The sequence below is a fragment of the Calidris pugnax genome, unplaced genomic scaffold (genome assembly GCF_001431845.1).
Source record: "Calidris pugnax isolate Ruff unplaced genomic scaffold, ASM143184v1 scaffold82, whole genome shotgun sequence".
Classification (NCBI taxonomy): domain Eukaryota; kingdom Metazoa; phylum Chordata; class Aves; order Charadriiformes; family Scolopacidae; genus Calidris; species Calidris pugnax.
Genome location: NW_015090833.1, coordinates 2,950,988 through 2,971,922, shown reverse-complemented (window position 1 = coordinate 2,971,922; position 20,935 = coordinate 2,950,988). Strand labels below are relative to the sequence as shown.

The 20,935-nt window shown below is 47.2% G+C and overlaps 1 protein-coding gene across 2 annotated transcripts in view; it reads left to right on the top strand.

The window, feature by feature from the left end:
• The window catches only part of CASZ1 (castor zinc finger 1), a 211,432-nt gene that overhangs the window by 1,040 nt on the left and 189,457 nt on the right, over positions 1-20,935 (top strand). The window lies entirely within an intron of this gene.

The following is a 20,935-nucleotide window of genomic DNA, read 5'->3' as shown; positions in this document are numbered from 1 at the left end:
GGCGGGGGAGCTGTCAAGAGGCTCGGGCGGGCGTGGGGGCCGGCGCGGCCGCTCGCCGCGGGGCCGGTGGCTGCCGACTGCTGCGGCGGGCAACTTCTTGGGCAAACTTTTCGGGGTTGGGCTGCGGCCCGAGGCTGCCCCGCATCACGGCGGGTTTGATCCATCCACCCCGAGCCCCCCTGCCCTTTCGGGCTGGGAAGGTGAAACTTTTCCCGGAGCCGCACGTCCACCTTCGGTGTGCCCCCTCCCGTCCGCGCTGCTCTGCGCGGCGGGTCCTCGCAGCCGTTCCCTGGAAGAGCAGCTCGTCTCTCCCAAAACTTCATTGATGAATTTATTTCCTCTATTGATTTGCCGACTCTTAGCGTGGAATAATTTCTTGCGAAGGTTTTGGACTTCTCATTTCCAGAAGTCCTGCCTGCTTCCCACCTACCCTTTATTGATGTGTCGCTGCCACCTTGTTAGCTACCCTAAAGGTGGTTTGGAAGAGTTTATGGGGGAATATTGTTGAACTTCAGTAATCAAGTTTCCAGATCTTATGCCTCCTGTTTAATTTATTAGACTAGTTATTTATTCTGTTGATGATAATCTGTTGCTGGTTTCTATGGAGATGTTAAACTGATCTCTTTCAGAAATCAAACTCCATATGCACTAAAACGTTTAAAGGAGCAGCGTCCCCTTTTGTTTTCAGACTTTGTACCTTTTCAGTGCTTTTATTGGGCTCCTGTATATTTTATATATTAAAGCCTGAAGTTGAAGCTTTGTGCAAGACAGAGCTTATTATGGCTAACAGAAAGTCAGGGCTTTGATCCTTTTTTTTGCATCATCATTTAAAACAGATCATTTTTCCCCCCTCATCACACAAGATAGCAGAACCCTTTCAAGATCAAAGAGTCCAGCTAAAAACTATTGTTTAAAAAAAAAAAATAGAAAAAGAGCCAGTTAAATTAGGGGGATGTTTCCTTAATCTGCTTATTTTGTTCCAAAGATTTATTTTTTTTTTAGCAGTGAAAACAACAACAACAACAGAAACTTGTGGCAACTATATTGTTATTTTTATACCTCCCAAGTCTTTTTAATGTTAAAATAAGTTCAAAGTCAAATATCTCTAAAGATAAAGTGCTTGTTAGGGTGTTTTTATTACTTGGTTTCTAAATGTGGAAGGTCAGAATCCAGAAAGCTACCGCATTAGAGAAGGTTTTAATAGTCTTTGTCTCATCTTAATGAGAGAGAAATCTAAAAAAAAAAATATTTTCTCCGCAACATTTATAAATTATTTCAAAGAAGTCTCTCTGCATGTAACTGAGTTTTCATTATTTCTTAACTTGTCCATTGCATTATTACATGTGATTCAGTGTAATGTCACTTTATAAAAAGTAATTGAGGTGACAGGAGAAATATTTTTTTTTTTTAATGCTTAGAATTTGAGAACTCATGGTAAGCTGGGGTGTTGATCAGGCTGACGCACGGTGCCCACCAATTGTGGTTTTTTGCTCGTCTTCTGGAGAAAAGTTAAAAGGTTTGCAAAGAAAATACCACCAGCACAATGAATGTTTATCACAGTAAAAACCCCACCTTGTTGTACTTTCTCTTAGTGTATCTTCCAAATGTTTCCACTCCCTAAAACAGAGACGTTTTTCCTCTCAGTATGTTTCTGTAATAATCTCAAAAATAAAAGAATAATCCTAGAGGAAATAGTGCATGTAACCCTTATAACTCGTATATGTTTTTGTGTGTATGTTTATATACATTTATATTTCACATATATATATAGACACACACACGTATATGGAAAACACCTAAGTGGTTTATGGTCTGTCCATACTAGACTTTATCTTTTTTCCTTGTTAATTTTTCTCCCTCCCCCCCCTTTTTTTTGTGTGTGTGTGATTCACAGTGTGGTGGATCATTTAAAAAAATTTTGTAAATATTCTGTTTATTTGTTTGATTTGAATTGCAAACAGAATTGACTCTGACAAGTAAAAAGAGGAGGGGGGAAAAAAGGAAACACTATGGCTTTAAACTCAGGAGTTTGCATATTCTCCTTGTATCTTTCCCCTTTGCTAATTATTGTGTTGTTTTCAGAGCAAATATGTCATATCCATGGCGACCAGGCAGGTTTATTGTCTTTCAGAAGCAATAGCTCACATAAGTAATTAATGACTTCTTTTTTTTTCCTCTGGCTTAGGTTAAACAGATCATTCAAGGAAAGTCATATCTCTCTCTCCCTCTCTCTCTCTTTTTTTTTTAGCCCAGTGACATAAGAACATGAGTTAGAACAAGAAAATACTTTAACCAAGAAGTCAACAGCTTATTTTTCCTCATTTCTTTTTAAAAGCTCCAAGTGTCAGCTTTCCACACACATGACGTTGTCATTCTTGCAGTTTCAGAGCGAAGCCCTTGGTAGAGGGAAAAGCCACTGAAAGCTGGAGTTCAGTTGGTGGTTGTACAGCTGAGCAAAGTGTGCGTGTGTCTGTCTATGTGTGGGGAGGTATTATTCTTGCTTAAGGGTTTTGCTGTGTACTGGGAAAAAACGTTTCCCTCACTATCCCTCCCTTCCCCCCCCTTCTATCTGTATTAAAATCAGTGTTAAAATAAAGGTGTGTTTTTGTATCTTGCAGATTGTAATTCAAACAGTTTCCAGGAAAGAATTAGTAATTCATTTTTATATACAGCATATATACACACACGCTTGAGCTCCACCCAAAACAATCAAGCTTGCTGGAAAAAAAAAAACTTATTTCCTTTTTCTTTTCAAGCCCAAGCAAACTTGCACAGTGACTTTCAAAAGCGTATTAAAAATAGCCCCCCATTTTTTGCAAGGAGTTTGCTGCAGGTATGAATCTTGTCCATTCCCTTTCCAACTCTGTTTCTTCCTATTAAAGCTGAATTTGCTATCTGTCCAAGCCAGGGGCTGGTTATCCACTATGATTTACTGAGGTGGTGAATTCCCCCCCCTCCCCACCGCCCCCCCCAGCACCTTCACCCCTGTTTTGGTTTTGCTAATTTCATTTTCAGAAGGATTTATACACAGTCCAGCTATATAAATTCCTTGGGAGATAAAAGCGCCGCACACTTCCATAAACAAAAGCCTTTACTTGCATCCTGTCTTCCTTTTTTTCTTAAAGTAAAAAGGAAAAAACCCTAAAAACAAAACCCCAAGCCATCTGATTGAAGCAGGTATCATAAATGTATGCTGGTAATGATTCTGTATTCCACAATGCTGCTACTTTAACTTTTAAAATCTGTTTCCTTTCTGGTTTGTAACATTAATCAAAGAGCCGCTTCCTTCCAATTTTTCCACAGACTGGGGCTAATTAGAACCACTCGAATCATATTTTGTAAATTCCGTGTGGATGTTACTTTAGGTTTCAAGATCGTGAATGCTTCAGGTTCGGTCTGGCGAGGCGCTCTTAGGCTTATTTTTATTAATGTTTCTGTCTCTCAAAGCTATTCCTGGTTTCTCTCCGTTTACCCCAAATAGATTTGTGGGTTCATGGGTGGGGGTGTGTCAGAAATAGACATTGCAAGTTAGGAAACAGAAAAGCCGAGAAGGAAAGAGATTTTTGCGATGTAGTTTCCGAGGAGCAACAGAGAACCCCCCGAAGTAACGTGAAGCTGAGGATTCAACAGACTTGATAATTGAGCCCTTAACCTCCTGATGTCTATATCAGAAAAGCAGAGTCTAGCAGAGGGAGACAAAGAATAAAAGCAAATACTGGGTAGGAGGAAGCTGGGGAGACAACTGCAATGTTGAAGTATAGTTCAGGATAGGTATAAATCCGTATATCAGATTTCCTTAGGTTCACTTTTTCCCTCTGGCGAAACGTCGCTGGTTTAAAGGTGGCTTTGGGAGAACCTGATGTTTCTAATGCAGCCGAGAGCCTGGCGTTTCTGTGGCGTGAGCAGATGGAACTTGGAGACACTTCTCTTGGAATTGGTGTTTATGTTTCCCTGTTTCCTTTGAGCTTTGAAGGACTGACTAGTGATATTTAAAAAAAAAAAAAAAAATCTTTATGGGAAGTTAAATAGCTAGAAGTTGGGAGTTTTCAGGTTGTGATTGTTAGGCTGTGCTAAAGGGGTTTGAATCGAACCGCTTTGAGCACTCGGCAGGGCGACTGCTTCCATCCTCTGCCACCCTGTTTCTCTCCTGTGTATTTGTGTATCTAACCAGGGCGGTCAAGAATTAGGGGGCGATGGGCTTGCAAGAGGCATCTTAAAGTTAACTTGCTTTTGGTGTATAAGGCTGCAGCTTCAAAGAAAAGCAAGAGCGCATCGTAAATTTTGCTAAAATTAATCAACCGTTTAAGAGCTCCACGTTAACGAGGTTTTCCAGGCAAGCAGCTTTCTTCTCCTCTTCTTCTTCTTCTTTCTCATTCAAAGTCCGAGAGGGTTGGGGTAGAGGGGGGAGAATATGAGTAAGAAGAGGGAAGGGTGGAATTTGAGTAGAAATAATAAAAACAAAAAAGGCTGGATTTGTAGAATATAAATCCTCATGTGTCCTTGATCCATATTGTCAGGGTTTTTTTTTTTTTTGGTCGGATTTGTCCTGTGTGCCTTTGACGGAAAAGGCACGTAGAGAGAATTTGTTAGGGTTTTTTTTTTTTTTGGTCGGATTTGTCCTGTGTGCCTTTGACGGAAAAGGCACGTAGAGAGAGAGAGAGAGAGAGCGCGACAGAGGGGGAGAGAGAGAGACGTGTCACTGCTTTGGAGCTCATTATCATTCTTAATAAGTCTTAAGGAATAAAGAGGAGCATTGAGTGTAAATGCTGGGTAATCCTAACACTCCTCAAGGTGAGAGGAGTCTCGAGGACACAGAGAAAGAGAGCGAGGAGGAGGGGGCTACTGCGGGGGCAGGAGAGGAGATGTGGAGGAAAGTGGTTTCTAAGGGAGTGGGCATGGGTTATTGGGCTCGTGGCTCCAGAGCTGTTCCCTTCTCTTCCACAGGCCTGTGCCGGGGAAAGTTGTCTCCAAGTTTGCATCCCAGAGATGGGAAGCAGCCAGGCTGGATCCAGGGGCTGAAATATTGGCCTCTAATGGTCGTGTTCTCTGTCAGAGTTGGGTTTGAGGAACAAGTCTGGTGTCCCCCCCTCTTGGACCTGTGCTAAAGGGTCTCTCTCCCGAGGGTGAAGCTGCCCCAGGGTGGGATATTGGGCTGGACACTTTGCTGTGTCTCCGGTTTGGCGCCTGCTCCCTCCGCTCAGGGTGAGACCTCGCTCTCTTCCCAACCCGTGCGCCCTGCTCTTTTAGCTCCTTCCCGTTTCTGTCTCGTTGGATGTCACAACTCCTTCTCTTGGCCTGAATTTTCCTCAAGCATCTGCCTCCCGCACCTTTCCCTGCGCGGGGAGGCCGCTCCGGTGCGCGGCTCGGACACTAGGTGGCTTCCAGCACAGCACAGCCTCTGCCAGGCGGCTCAGAGAGACGTTCATTCACTCTTTCTGGTGGGCTCCTTTATTCAAACTTCAGGCTGACAGCAAAACATGGAGATGCCTTTCAGTCCGTTGTGGATTCAGATACTGTGCTACCTCTTCACAGTTGCGTTGGAGGATTTGAGCCTGTGTAGCAGTAAGAAAGAGGACACCCATGAAGTGAATTTTAGGGGCTGGGCTGCTTGCTCTGATGATAAGGAGTCAGGAACCTGCCTGCGTAGCTGGGTCCTTCCCTCTCCGGGCAGGTTTCACCATACCCATTTCAAAGGGTGTGCGTGTTCCTTTTGGAAAAAAACATTTCAGCGTTGGCAGAGCCCTTCTTACTGTGCTGATGTGTAATGGAAGATGCTGAGCCTTCAGTGATGCCCACTGGCCCTTCTTTCTGATCTCTTATCTCCAGTCCAGTTGCCGGCAGAAGGGACTGCTGTAATTGGGAATTTGCCTAATGCATCCAAAGCCTAGAGTGGAATAGCGCTCGAGTTATTTTTTTCTCCTCCTGCAGTCTGTGTTGTCTCTCTGGTTCAGCCCCTAGCTCCTGGCTCGAAGTAGAAGCTTTACCTTTTTTTAAATGGCTCCGTGTACCTTGGAGCAGGTGGGAAGGAATTGGGGATGCTGAGTTTTGATCAGCTGGCAGGACAAGCCAAATACAATGAGGCGGAAGTCTTGCTAAATGCTGATTTCTTCTGGGTCCAGGTGCTTGGCTTCAAGGTTAAGTGTTACATCGGTAATATTATTAGGTATTAAGTTATTAGTAATGGAACTGTGGGGCTTGCCTGTACTTGGCAGAGAACCGCTAAGAAACTGTATTAGGGCTGAGTTCATCCTGGTTTCTCTGGTGGTGTCCTTCCAGCATGCCTCAGCCCTGAGCTGGAGGGAGCGGTAGAAGACACAAATGCCAGTTTTGTGCATGGCCTGTCTTTTGAACTCTTTCCCGAGACGGCTAATGAGTTGTAGCGAGGCTCTTGCACTGAGGGATCTGCCTGCAACCCCTCCTGCTCGCTCTCTCCATTGGCTGCTGCTGAGGTGTCAGCTAATACCTTTCACGCGTGATTGAGCTGGTCTAGAGTAGGACCCGGAGGTACAAGAGTCTGTGCTCCCGAGGCGAGCTCTAGAGCCGTCCAGCTGCTGAGGCCTCGTGTGTAATAAGCGCTGTAGGAAAAGGGTCTGCCTTTGCAGAGATGTCAGTTCTTTGGGGCCTTTGGCTCCTTGCCTGCCACGGCATTTTGGGGTAGTTTTCTCTCCAGAAGGTATCCTATTTTTGTTCTGCCACCAGTGATGCTGTTTTGAAACAAAATAGGTTACTTCCAAATTCCGAGCCATAGGGCTTGTCATTTCAATGACAATACAAGAAGTCACCTCAGAGATGGTCTCTGAGGCTGGTCCTGATCCTTCTGCGTGCAGGGCTGGTCCCAGTGCTGGGAGCACACACAGCGTCGCACGTACCAGCATCCATCACACTTGGGAAAGAAGGAGGTTGATTAACTCTACGGATTTTTCAGGGCCTTTTTAATTTTGGATACTATCGTTTGAAAGGACAGTATGAACTGGAAAGCTTAGAAAGAGAATCCTTACATCCCCTTGATGGGGATGGGCTATTTGGAACTGTGAAAGGGGTCTTATTTCAGTTATGTACTAAATTGCATTGTGTCTCTCAGGAGAGGCCTGTGATAGTCCTTGGGGAGCGTTGAGAGTGTGACCCTAGCACAAGTTTGTCCGGTGGCTTGGGAGAAAAGTTGACTGGCCAACATTTCCTGGAAGTGCAAAACAATCTGGTTCTTGCCTGGAAGGCAGGGATGGCTGTTGATTCTCACTTGTTAGCCGGTTCTTTTCTGGTTTTGCTTCTGCTTCCAATAGCAAAGGGACCAGGGCTTTTTATTCCCAAGCAGTGTGACTCCCAGCCCTACTCCTTTCCCAGCGTGGTGAGATAGAGCCTTCTGAATAATAAGACGTGGATGTAGGTGGCATAAATGCAAACTGAGCTATGTGATCGCAGCCTGTGGCTTCCAGGTATCTCCCTCCTGCCCTGCTCAGCACGTGCCAGCGAGAGCGAGGGGTGCACAGAATCACGCTCGTCTGCGTGTTTGGATGATGAGGCTGGCAAAACAGCTCTGGAGCTGGCAAAGGGCTCCCAGCCTGGCTGCCTCCCCATGGTGGCTGTGTCTGCAGAACATCCTCTCTGTAGGGCTGCTGGTGACGAGCCCCTCCCTCCACCAGTGCCTCAGGCTGGCCCAGCTTTATACCAGGGGAGCAGTGTCCTTTCACACTGGTGAGCCAGCAAAATCTCTCCCAGGGGTTATTGTAACCTCTCAGCAGCGATTTGCAAACAGGCATTTGGAGATAAAGTCTTGGTGCCGAGCGAAGGGCCAGTAGGGCAGATATGAAACGCGGCAGGTTTATGAAAGGGAAGGTGTATGAAATGCAGCCTGCATCTCCCATTTCACTGCACTATGCCAAAACACACAGTTTCTTATTTCAGTCACTGTGATCTTTCAAGGAGGTTAATTTCCATGACGAACTCCGGGCCACGTGCTTGGAGGATTTATCTAATTAGACTGACACTTTTCTTTTTTAAAAAAGAAAATTAAGCTGCACCTTGGAGGACTTAAGTATTTTAAACTGTGGGAGCGGCAGCAGGCGGTGTGATCCCTGCTTACAGAGCAGGGAGAGAGGAAATTTCCCCTTTTTCAGTCTCCTGTTTAAGACTTCACCAAAGGTCCCCGTTTACTTCATTTTCTTACATGGTGGCTGGATGCTAAAGAGTGTTTTATCCTGCCTGAGTGAGTCCCTAAAGCCTCAGCTGGCTCTTTAACTCATGTAAACTATTGATGTTCTGGGCTGTTACGTATTCAGGATGGAGTGGAGGGTAAAGGGGAGACCTGTTAGTGCTCCTTAGCCATGTCCTAGAAAAACTGCATCCTCCCAGGGCAGGGAATGGAGACCCTGCAGCTGTGTAATGACCGAGGTAGGTGTATGTCCCCCTCATCACACTTGAGCTCATCAACACGTGTATCATTGAAGCTGGTGTGACTGTCCTTGGCTTGTCTGTGGTCACACAGAAAAGCGAGCCCCAGGGGAGCCCCCTTGCCCTTCGTCCAGCCTTGCGGCGACTGGATCGTGTTTGGGTTTCCTGCTGAAAATGCCTTTCAGAAACTGGGACCGCGCTGTAATAAAAATAGAGGATTTTAGGTTGAGGCTGTTACGTGCAGGCAAGCCCTGTGCTTCCCTCAGCCTGGCCAGCTTTCCCCCTCACAGGCACAGTGAACGATGCTGATTTTGTTCCCATCAGAGGGCTCCTGGAGCCCTGCTTTGCACTCCCTGCCTGCTGCCTGCCCGTTACTTGGCAGGCTCCTTGTGTTGCTGTTTGTGAATCCAGGTTCAGATCACTTCAGGTCTGATATTGCTCCAGCTGTTTATCCTTGCAGAGGAGATGGAAGGAAGGTCTTTGCAGGGCACTGTGCTTGCTGCACTAAACTCGGACAACTCAGACCACGTTTTCTTGCAGCCCAGGCTGAAGCACAGTAGTTTGGGGGGGTCTGGTATGAATGGGAAGTGTCCACGCAAAAGGTGCCAGCAGGAGAGCAGCCTTGCTAACTCTGGTGATCATACATTGAATCCTGTGGAGTTATTCACGTTGCAAGACTCTGCACGGAGTGAGAAAAATACAGCAGCTTTGTCCAAAGAGATGGTCACTGGGTGTGCAACTGTCCCCAGCTGATGCGCCGAGGAATCCATGATGGATTGAACCTGAGATTTAATTTCAGTTTGCCTTTGGTGAGGAAAAGAACAAAAATAGATGTTTCCTTTCCTATCTCCCCCTTTCTCCCCCCCCAATGCAAAAGAAAAAGAAAAATAATAAAATCTATCAGGCGCTCAAAGGTCTAACCAATAAGAGCCCTGTCGGCTGGGGAGCCATCGTTCTGGCTTGGTCAGCCATCCCTAACAAGTTACGGGTTGTATAAACTCCCAGCTTACAGCTGTAAATTTACTCAATTTTGAATACAGCCACAAGCTGGCTCAGCAGGATCTGAAACCGTCTGCTCCAGTAGTCGTGGTATGCTGGAAATTCACAACTTCTGGGGGCCCCAGCTTTGGACAAATGTATCTGTGGAGGGCCAGATCCTGGACCGCACCGTGTGTAGCCCGACTGCGCCCTAAATTGCAAGGGATCTCACCAATATAAGCTGCTGTGTTAATTTATCCTTTCTTAGCTTTTAGCTTCCCCGCCTTGGGTGGATGCCTCTTGATCTCCTTAGCAGCAGGTCCAGTCCATGGCCCCTCTGCCTGCTTCTCTCCCTCACCTCAGGACAGGGATGTTGGATGGGAGAAGATTCCCTTGCAGAGAGCTTCCAAAATGCCTCCCACCGCAGTGGTGCCGGCTCTGCTGGATCGTGTAGGAGATGGGCAGAGTTTGGTCCATACGCATCCGGGGCCCTTCCCTGCAGCGGCTGCTGGGTCCAGTGCTGGGCTGGAGTCAGTGGGTGTTTGTTTGAGGGACTGAGGGCAAAAGCCTTGTTCTGACTTCAGGGTTTGTTGCCGTGGAAGGGACCGACCTCTCTGAACACCTGTAATGTTGCAACGTTCGATGCTCCTAGAAAGCTGAGTGGCTTGTCGGCACTGAATCCTGCTGCAAACCCGAGTGTGTTATTTTCATTGAAAGGGAATTTAGCCCAAGTACGCAGTTAAATTTTGATCACCTCGTATATGTTCAGAAATTGGACAATTAGCAGCAGCTAGGCAGACTCAGTACATGGGAAGGGAGGCTTACCTGCCCGAGCCTCATCCCAGCTCTCCTCTTACTGCGTTTCATCATGTTTTTGATGGGGAAGCATTTTGTCCAAGACAAATCCTTTTATCTTGGAATGAGGCATGGAGTACTGCTGTGTTACTCTCATTGACACCTCAGCCTTCAGCAAAACCGATGGGATATTTTCTGTTTGCTGGAATGGACTTGAAGATAGGGATGGCAACCCCAGTCCTCCTCAGCTGCTCTGGGCTGCTGTCTGGATCTCCAAACCAGCTCCATCTTCACTGGAGGGGGCAGGTTGCCTGTTTCAGGCTCCTCCAGGTATGAGAATGGTGAGGGCAGAGGTTATGGGGATAATACAGCTCCAGACACGGTGAGTGTTCACTCCTGAATTCAACTTCCTACAAATAAATGAAAAGGAGTGGATGCAAATGAAAGGTTTGTGAGAGGTTTCCCTTCCCATCTCCCTCCTCGCCCCTGTGGAGCCGCGCTGGCTCTGGCTCCCAAAGGGTTAAGGTGACTCATGCCCCTCTCACCAGATCTGCTGGCAGGAACGCTTCATCCCAGCCTCTAATTGGTGGTGTTTGCTCTGCACTTTCTCGCTCTGGTTTTGATGAAAACATTTAACCAGGAGCTTAGTGTGCAGAGGCTCCCAGCTGACAACCGCCGTGCTGTCTTTACCAAGTTGTCCTTGCTGTGTAAATTCATCAGCTTAGGGGTGGCAGGGGAGGACAAACGTACACAGCACCGCAGCCCCCGGGCCCCTTGACTCCACTCCTCAGATTGCTCTTATCTTCTGTAATCTGTAGGGTCCAGGCCCATATCTGCTTTAGTTCGCAGGTGCCTTTCTGTACCTGGACAGCCAGTGGCATTGGAAACCAGTTCAGAGCCTTGGGACCTGGCTGCAGAGGTGGGAAGAGCGGCCCCAGTAGGTCCTGTAGGGCCTGGTCTTACCTGGGAGCAGGGGGACAGCTTGGTAGGGCTTGGCAGATCTGTTCCCAGGCCATCCGGGTGTGATCCCGGGGGATTCTTCCCCAGAGAACAGGCTCCGACAGGCCCCGTGCCACGGAGGAGAGTTGAAGCTACTGGTTCTGTTACATGGAGACAACCTACTCATTCCTTCCTCTACTGTTTGGGAGCTTATGCAGGATTTTCCCAACGCAGTCTTTCATTGCAGCTGTTTCAAGTAATAACCTGCTTGTCTATAGGCTCTTCTAATGGGCTTCACCCTAAGAAGTCTCAGCTGATTTTAATTTTTGCCATGCAAGTGGCAAAGAAGTTAACCATGTCCTTATGGAGATAGTCCTGAGAGCGGGCATGTCCAAGCTCCTCAGTTCCTATGTTACAGAACCCTTAGGCAGCACCAGAAATGAAACAGCCCCTGGGGAGATGCCAGTTTATCTGTGTTGCTGCTAGAAAATGCATTCAAATTTCTGCCCAAACAGGAGATTGTGACATGCAAGAAATTCATCTGAGCCCGTCGGGGCTGCCACTGCTCTGATATTTCTTTGCTTTTCTTTCCTTATCTCTGGTGATCTACCCTATGAACAGCAAAACAAATCCAGATGGGAAAATTTATAAACCAGAAAATCTGGATTCCCCGTTCCTGGAAAAGCATGATTCCTTGTTCTCAGCCGCCTCCGTGTGTCATGGGGTCTGCCATGAAAAGATGCCAGAACTGTTGAAAGAGGCCAGGCCTATGTCTACATAAAAGAAGCGTAGCAGCAGCGTAACACCCTGGGTGAGCGTGGGCTCCAAAAGGAGATGTGCTGCACCGGGGAACCAGGATTTGCATTAGGGAGGCTTGATCCACAGAGACGTTTGTCCTCTTTAGATCCATTTGAGGACCTTGCTCCACACATCCTTCTGCTGAACTTCTTGCCTATTGCGGGGAAATTTTCTGCCTCTTCCCTGACCCTGAGTGTTGATAGTCTGGAACCAAATACATGTGTCTCATTAAAAACAAAAAGAGCCGGGCCAGGCCCCGACTCCGCGCAACGTACTGCCTGTTATCAGCCCCGAGAAAGGGGAGTGAGCAGGTGTAGGATAACAGCGCAACTGAGAGAGACCAAAGTGCATCATAAAATAAACAAACAGCCAGTGCTCCAGCTCCCCCAAATGCACCATTGAGTTGCAGGGTCTACAGTGAGCTTTTGAATGTGCTCCGAGCAAGTGCCCGCTTGGGGCACCGTTTAATTTGCAGCCAGAAATGGGCTGATGATTATCTGCATCGAGGTAGTGCCTGGAAGCCCCCTGCCCGGTCGGTTGTGCTTGGGGCCACAAGAGCAATGTGAGCCCCCTGCCTCAAAGAGCTTACAGCTGGGGGGAAAGGAGGACACTGTAGGACTGACCAGCTGTGGGTCTGGCTTGTGTCATGGAATCAGAAAAAACTAGGCCTGGTTGGAGAACTGAAGAGAGCATCTTAAGCCTTCCCTTATTGTAAGTATGGATCGTAACTGGCTTTACTATGGCCTTCACAACCTTTACAGGCTTCAGGGAGGAGCCCATCCAGCCTCTACTGTGTGACAGTCTTTCCTCCTGAGATTTCTTGGGTGAAGATATCTTGGACCAGGATTTTATTTGTTTTCTTTGCACCTTTTTTTACTATGAGAATCTTCTATTGCCCCTTGTGCTGTGCAAGAGCTTGCAGTGGTGCTGCTGGCATTTTCATTGCATTTAGGGAAGCAGCAGCTTGGCTTACTTTACCCCATCAGCAGCCAGCACTTTAGTGTCTTAGTGTGACTCAGCCACTGGAATTATGCTTACCCAACAATACCTTTTGTCCTTTGCCCAAAACTTCTGGCCAAGAAAAAGGGAAAAAGGAGGAGGGAGAAAAGAAAGAAAAGATAAAATTCTGCATTTAGTCGTCCTTTCATCACAGGTGGTGCCAGTTGGTTTTTGCTTTATTTGTACAGGGTGGGGAGAAGAGAGAAAGAAAACAAGGTGGAACTCGGACAAGGCCCAGGAAATGTTTGAGCCTGACAACAAACTTCCTTTGTTCAGGGGAGCGGGGAAAAGAGAACAGAAAAAAGGGGCAGAAGACCAGCTGAAACCAACCCTAGCCCTGTGTTCTTGGGCAGGTTTCTTCTTCCTACTCTTTATTGTTTGGGGGTTTTGTTTTGTTCAGGTGTCTTGTGATAATTTTATTTGCACTAGAGCCTTTGTGTGCTGCCTTCTAGAAGGTGGACAGATGAAAGGTTTCCTGGGGACACATTTGTTATCTGGATGGGGAGGATTGATCGTTTTTTCTAGGAGCATCTGATAGACCGATGCTTTGCATGATCCCTCCCCTCTAGCCATGAAGATCAAGATGGCCAGAGGGGAAGGGTGAAGGACCATGCTATTCAGGAGGAGAGAGAGACGAGCAGTTCAGGGGGTAGGCATGCAAGTTATGGAATTAAAATGCAGAAACCAGAGGATTTTGTTGAGGAGGAAAGGAAAAGGACCTCGAAGGCAGCTGTCAAGGAAACTGTCTGGGGGACTCCTGAGTACCACCAAGTGCTAGAACATAGACCTCCCTGTTACAGGAAAACTCTCTGACCAGCAGGCTCTTGGTGGCACAGCATCTCTTGCTGAATCACCTGCAATTCTTTCAAAAGAAGAATTGGGAGCTGTGGGATAGCTGCCCAGGGGGCACTAGAAATTAATGATGTTGTGCTATGTGGGACAAAATGGAGGGGTTGGGTGTCAGCAGGGTCATTACAGCCAGGTCATTGGTGCTTACTCTGGGTACCACCAGGGCCAGGCAGTGCCCCTGTGCTGCCTGGAACTTGATTAGAGCAATTAGAAGTGTTTTCCCATCCAAAGGGGTGGGGACAGCTCTCTCTGTTGGGCACTTCCGTGCAGTCCATGTGTTGGAGGTTCAACACACCTGGGCTTGGGGGATGCTCAGGTTTCCCTCAGGAGATGCTCTTCCCTTGGATGCTGGCTGGTACCTTCCCAAATCGCCCTTTACTTCTCTTGGGCTGTTGACTCTGTTCAGTGTTGTAGTGGTCCTGTAATGTTGGAATAGCTGGGTAGTGAGCAGGCTGGGATGAAAGGCTGTTGAGTTTTATGTACTAGAAATATACTACACAGTGCTTGGTTCATCTGTTATCTCCTTTGGGTATGACAAACTGTTGTATCAGAATTGGTGAAGAAAGTGGTGGATATCCCCTGTAAGGCAGGGGCTGGCCGTGCCCTCCAAAGAAAGGTTAAATGTTTTGACTTGGCTTGTGAGAGAGGAGGTGTCCGAAAAGGACATGAAAAGGCAGAAAGAAGGGCAGAGAGTCAAAGTCACTGCATGGAGCTGGACCAACACGGCACTTTCCTGCGGTGCCTTATCGAAGGCTTGCCGTTCTTCTGATAATGGCCAAAAGCACTGACATGCCTGGTATATTAAAAGAAAGCATCTAAAAATGCTGCCAATTAAAACTTTTCCCCTGATACTGGGGAAGTGGATTCCCTGTATTGCATTTACTGGGACGTGTGTCCTTAACATCCTTTCTTTTCAGTGCAGGTTCTCTCTGAGTTTCATCAGACAGTCCCGGAGCCGCTCTTTTCCTCAGTGTACTGCTGAGCCCGTGGAGCTGGGACCCCTGGGTTGCAGGACACGATCCCAGTTAAATAACCCCAGAGCAGAGTCTGAATTCAGTGAGTCCCAGGCAAAAGCAGGAATACTTCCACTGCAAAATACGCTCTTCCAGATTTAAACTGGGAGCTGCCGCATTCAGACTGCGGTCCTCAGTCCTTGCCTTAGTTTTTGTAGCTGTACAATGGAGATAATAAAACTTGCCTGCGACGCGGCTTGTAGCTGAGAATTAAGGAACAGTTTCCAGAGCCAGATGGAAGGCAGCTCTGGAACAGGGGCTGTATTTTTTGCTGCTAGTGTATTTGTCTGGAGTTTAGAAATGAAGGCCTGAGCGAGACTAAGAGAGGGAGGTGAATGCTCTGGCTGCTGGGGCTCTCCGGAGACGCGCTGGGGAAACTTGCCCGGGGGTCTCGGGGGAAGAGGCTGGCACTGGGGGTGCTGGCAGCGGGAGCGGGGGTGGCGAGCGAGCGGCTTTCCTGCCGTCCATTCCAAACGCAGGAATGACTGTGGGGAACGATTTCAAAGCCACCACTATGGAGATTAAGGGGATGAGAATGTAAATCTCAAGTAAAAAGGTAATTGAATGTAATAGCAAACACTGCTCGGTCTATGTTAATTTTAGCTCTTCCCCTGGATACAAGGCGCTGTATTAGTGTTTTATTACCATTTTGTTTGCACTAATAAAATAGTAAAATTTATTTCAAGGAAGTTGAAGGATGGTTTTACAATGCAAATTTGAAGAAATTGGACTTTTCATTTACGCCACTGCTATTTTAAACCCTGAAGGGTGTAAATTAGCCTCCTGTGCCTGGGTGAAATCCACTGCTTCCACAAGCAGGGGGAGGATTTGATGTGGGGGAGAAGAGAACAAAACCAAATCATCTGAATATTTCAGAGAGACAGAGATATCTGATGAGGAGAGAGAAGGAACTGGCTGCCTGGGCCCACTGAGAGGAAGGGCTGGAGCAGAGTGGGGAGAGCTGTTTGAAAAGCTGGTTTCTGCCAAGGAGGCTCAAGAAGGGGCAGAAGGGCAGCAGATGTGCCCGTGGGCACACCGCTCTGTGCCCCATGCTGGCTATATGGTTCCTACTGGTGAAGGAGGCACCAGTAATTGGGGCTCAGCTGATTAACAGATCCTGTCAACAGCAGAGAGTTCCTACAAATGTGGAAGCTTTGGGCAGGTTTTGCTTTCCAGCCCAGGGGACCCCCACTTCCCATGTTGCCTGTGCCTCTCTCTTTCTCTTGCTTTGCTGTCTTCATCTTCCTCCTGTAGCTCGTCTGATCCGCAGCCGAGCACAGGCTGCCTCTGATTCACCGCTGAGTCACGGCGCTGCCAGCGAAGGTGCTTCCAGCCCCAGAGGCTGGTTCAGTGACCTCCTGCTTCACTCGGGACTCCTCTCCAGCATGAAATGGAAAGGGATGGGCAGATTATCTGGTCCCTTTCACCTTCGTAAAGTTGTTTAAACAGTGCTGTTCTTATCGTACTGTTTTGCCACTGCTTGACCTTGACGTAAATGATGCTGTAAAGGCCAAGCCAGAGAGAATCGGGTCCAGAGAGCCATGTTTGGTTCCAAAGGTCTTGCGTTGAGTTGGCCATGTTCCTCTTGGAGGCAGGTTGTCTCAAGGTGTAGATAGCTTTCTTGGACTGAGTGTCTGCAGCAGGTTTGAAAATCTCACAAGGTAACTTTAAGGGCTTCATTCTTCATGTGTGAATGGAGGTGTGGAACAGGAGTTGTAGTATCACTTTTTTTTTAAATCTCAGAGGTCCCATTCCCCTGCTGGGGAAGGCTTTGCTGTTTTCCAATCGTGTTCGTCTTGCACATACCTCAGTCTGCAAGCAATACAAGCATGAAGGGAACCATGCTGAGTTTCTCCTGTATAGGAGAATTAATGTGGGGTTTTTTTCTGAATCTTGAGTGAAATTGTACCTTTGTTCATTATTCTGGGATTATCTGACTCCACCTCATAGGACAGGTTGCTTTCTTGGAGCAACTCTATGTATTACGCACCTCCCTAACCCACATCAGGTTTTTGTATGGTGACTGAGGTACTGGTTTGGGTGTGAGGTCCTCAGAGAACCCTTTTTCTTCTGATATCCAGCAGACTAATGGGCACCCAAAACATGGGTTATTCCTGGGCAGTTTCTGTCCACAAATATTAGGGATTTTGCTGCCAGCCCATTTGCCCTGCTGCGAGCTGCTTGTTCTGTGGGATGTAATTGCTAATGTGCTCGTTTGGTGTCTGGCCTCCTGGTCTAGCTGTTGCCCTGCATTCTTGGCCAAGTGGTACAGAGTGAGCTGGAGAGGAAAAACCAGCTCCGGCGATCTGATTTTTACAGAGAGGTAGATCTCCCAGCCCTCCTTTGGATTATGAATATCATCTGTTCGTTTTATCCTCAGGAGGCCTTTCAGGACAGAAACCACTGTTTACCCCACGCGAAGGCAGGACGGAGCTTGGGGTTGTTACTATTCCTGGTTGGGAGAGCAGCAAATCCACTGGGGAAGTGGAGGCCAGGCTCCAGGTCCTGTGTTCTTACCGCTGTGCAACCTCTCCCAGCGTCTGGGTATTAAATAAAGCCTCGCAAATTTTTAAACCCTCTTGCAGGGTCAACTTCCAGCACAAAGCCCCTAACTAGCCCATGGGTGGTATCAGGCAGCCCTCTTAAACTCCCTGCCCTTCTCCTTTGGTGGGTGTAGCAGAGGCTGAGCCAAGACTTGAGGGCGTTACCAAAGAAAGCAAAGACTTATTTTTGGCATTGAAATGGTTTCCTATTCCAGGCGAGTCTGGGGAGCAGCATGGTTGTGTACCCAAGGATTTAAGCAGTGCATTAAGCAGAGGGGTTACACTCCGGGTGGATTTCAATCAAAAACTATAATTACATCAAATAGCAAACGGAAATGGAAAAAGAGGATTACTAACTCGACCCTGAACGCTGTTGGCTGCTGAACCTGCTCCATTATTCACACCCCCTCTATTGCCTGAGGTGGGGTGTGTGTATGTGTGTGTAGGCAGTAAGGCCCCCCCTCCTTTTTCCATTTCCTTCATCCATCTGATGAAGTCAGAGTCCCCGTGTTGGTATCAGTGCTTGGAGGAAGGCTGGAATTTGCATGACTTGGATTTGGGATTTGCAGGGCAGGTTTGATCTCCCTCCGTGACTCTTCCTGGCTCCGGGCAGGAATTGCTGCTCAGCGAAGGCAGCCGTGGGAACCCCCAAGCCCACGAGGTTTCTCTCTTTCTCTGGTTCGTTATCAGACAAGGGTTTTGGACTCATCGCTCTTCATCCTCAAGGAAACTGGAAAGCTCCAGACTGCAAGCAGGAAATGCTTTCTAATGTAGACAGCTAGGTTAGGGTTTAAAACACTTCTTGAGTTAGTGGAGCTCTTCTGTGGCTGTGTTCGGCCTCAGAAATAGACTGTTCTGCTTGATATGATTACTGGCCTGTCCTTCCCAGTTGAGGGCTTACCACACACCTGCACCCAGGCTTTGGGGCTCCAAGATTTGCTCTCTGTTCTGGGTGGAATGAGGCTTCCTGCAGTACTTTGAGATACTTTGTCAAGTCCAGTTTGCCACCTCTGCTGTCTGGCCCTGCTGTACTTGTCAACTGGTCTTCCCCTGCCTCATTTCATTTGTCCTGCTCTCCCACTCCCTCCTCATGTCTCTCTTCCTTCCTGTCACCAGCAGGTTGTGTCTCTACACGCCTGTTGCACACCTGAGGTGGGAAGGATGTGTGGTGAGTTCCCTGGGATGGCTGGAAGTGTTTACCAGACCGGCAGGATAAGGTATTCAATCCCCACTGCCTTCCCAAGCCTGCTTTCTCAGATGGTTTTCCAGATGTCTAATCCCAGGTTTCATAGCCCAGCCCAGCTCCTGTTTGATGGGACCTCTTCTTCTCTGTTCATGCTAAATGGATGAGACAACAGGCTGGAGATAGGTCTTAATTTAAGCTACAGAAGAGCACTGCTCTGTGCTTGGCTGTTAAGTCAACCTGCTACACCCTGACCAAATTTGTTGGGGCTGGAGGAAGCAATCTGTTGCGTAGAAGAGAAACCCCAGTACATTCAGTGGTTGGGGAGGCAAGAGGTTCATGTATGATCAGGGCAGAAGCACAGGAAAAAGACAGCAGTATCTCCAAGCTGTGGATATTGGCAAATCTGCACAGAGTGTATCTTTGCCAGGTTCCAGCCTCTGAATCAGAAATGTTTTTAAAAACCAGCATCTGTCTGATTTTGCCGTGCTTCGCCTCGTGCCTGGGGGTGTCCTGTGCTCAGGGATGGCGTGGAGATGTGGTCGGAGCAGCAGCCTGGGGTTCCTCATCCTCTGGGCATTATCATTTTGATTCTCACTTGGACTTTCCCATTTGTCTTAAAAACCAGGAGCTATCCTGTATTTTTCTTGCAGCTCTCCCTTGGGACGCTTTTGAGAAGGAAAGATCTGAGTGCCTTCTCGTGTAAATTGATGTTTATTCTAACGACTAAAGAGGGTTACTCATGTTTCTTTCTGATAGGACAGGCCCGTAGATTTTGCCCCAAACTGTAAAGTAGTTAAATGGCACCGGTGGTTGTCTGTGGATAGTCACATGAGATTTTAGGGCTTCTCTTTTTTTATTATTTCATAATTTGTAAAGGTAAGCTGGCTCCCTGCACAGGAGGAATTTCACTCCACAGTCCCTTTGACCAAAGCTGGGTTCCCACCTCCTGCTGACCAGACTTTGCTCCTTCAGAGGTGGCTCCTGCATTTCCACGGCATGGACCTTACCTTGTCATGAAACGCCTGGGGAGGAAAGGTGCTTTGGAGCTGTAAGATCATACTCTTTTCTTGTGGACAGATATTTGATTTACAGTAATAATGTTCCTGATTAGAGCAAACTTTTCTTTATTACACAAACAGGGGAAAAATTCTTAAAGGCAAAAATATGACCAAATCACTTTCCTAATATATTTTTTTTCTTGTGCATTTTACTTATGTTAATTGTAAATTTATTTCAGGCTCACTCTGCCTTATGTATGGTCCAGATGGTTTAGGGGGTTAGTTCAGGAAAACAAACGCCTTCAACAAACTAGTTATGTCACTGTCTGAAAGGGCTAGAGTGGGAAAAATAAATGGTGAGAAATTAATTACATCAAACATTCTGAAATTTACCATAAGTTGAGATTTGGCTTTATTACACACTGTAGAAAATACAAAAATCCAAGTATTAGGAAAAAAAAAAAAACAGACACAGGAAGGCTGGAGTTGTTCTACTTTGTACGAGCTTGAATTTACTTCTCCCTGTGCTCAGTCCTCTTTGTGCAGCCGTGAATGAGCTGGAGCCAGTGGTGCCCCTCGAGCGTTTGTGCCTCTGTCCGTGTCTCTTCCAGCCCAGGACCTCAGTGGTTTTCATGGTCTGACTGTGACCCGTCTTCTGCTTCCCTTTTGCCTTTCCTAACAATATTTTGGAAACGACAGCCCTGTTCTCTTCCCCTGTCCTGTGTAAACCACAGTAACCTTTCATCAAATGATAGGATCTCAGCAGATGTGAAATGAAAGGTTTGATTTTAATGGGATATCATTTGCAGGTGTGGAAAAATAAAAGCTGAAGGTGAGGTTGAAGAAGAGGAGCAGAATGTCGAGGTTCAGGCAGGTTTTGGAGAGGTGTTTAAGACTTAGAGCTCCAGCTGAATCTTTCCTAAGGTGCAGGTGCTTAGAAATTTGGAAGGACTGGGTCCGTTCTTTTTTTAAGAGGATTATGGATGTGCATGAACACGGATAGTTGCCGTAAGACACATTCTGTTACTCCTGCCTGCACCAGCTCACGTTATCACACCAAAGGTCCCGCTGGTTTCCAGGGGCTGGCTCCGAGAGGGAGGCCCGGCGTCGCGGGGAGGAGGAAGGGTGTTAGACTGTAACCCCCGGAGAGCAGAAATGCTGGCAGGAGGCATCTCACCTCGGGGAAGTGATCTTCATGGGTTACTAGTTTTATCAGCAGTACATCCTTTTATACAGAGAGAAGGAAGAGAGGAGAGAAATTCCATCCGGCTCTGCTGATTCAGTGGAGTAAAGAGGTGGAATTCATTAGGAAAAAATTGTTTACGGCACAGCTTTAGTCAGAGGTTCTTCCATTTTAATGTCCTGCTTTTTTATGATAGATTGTTTGAAAGACAAAGCAAGCACTAGGGGCTGCTTGGTGTTTTTGTTTTTATTTTTTCATTAAAGTTT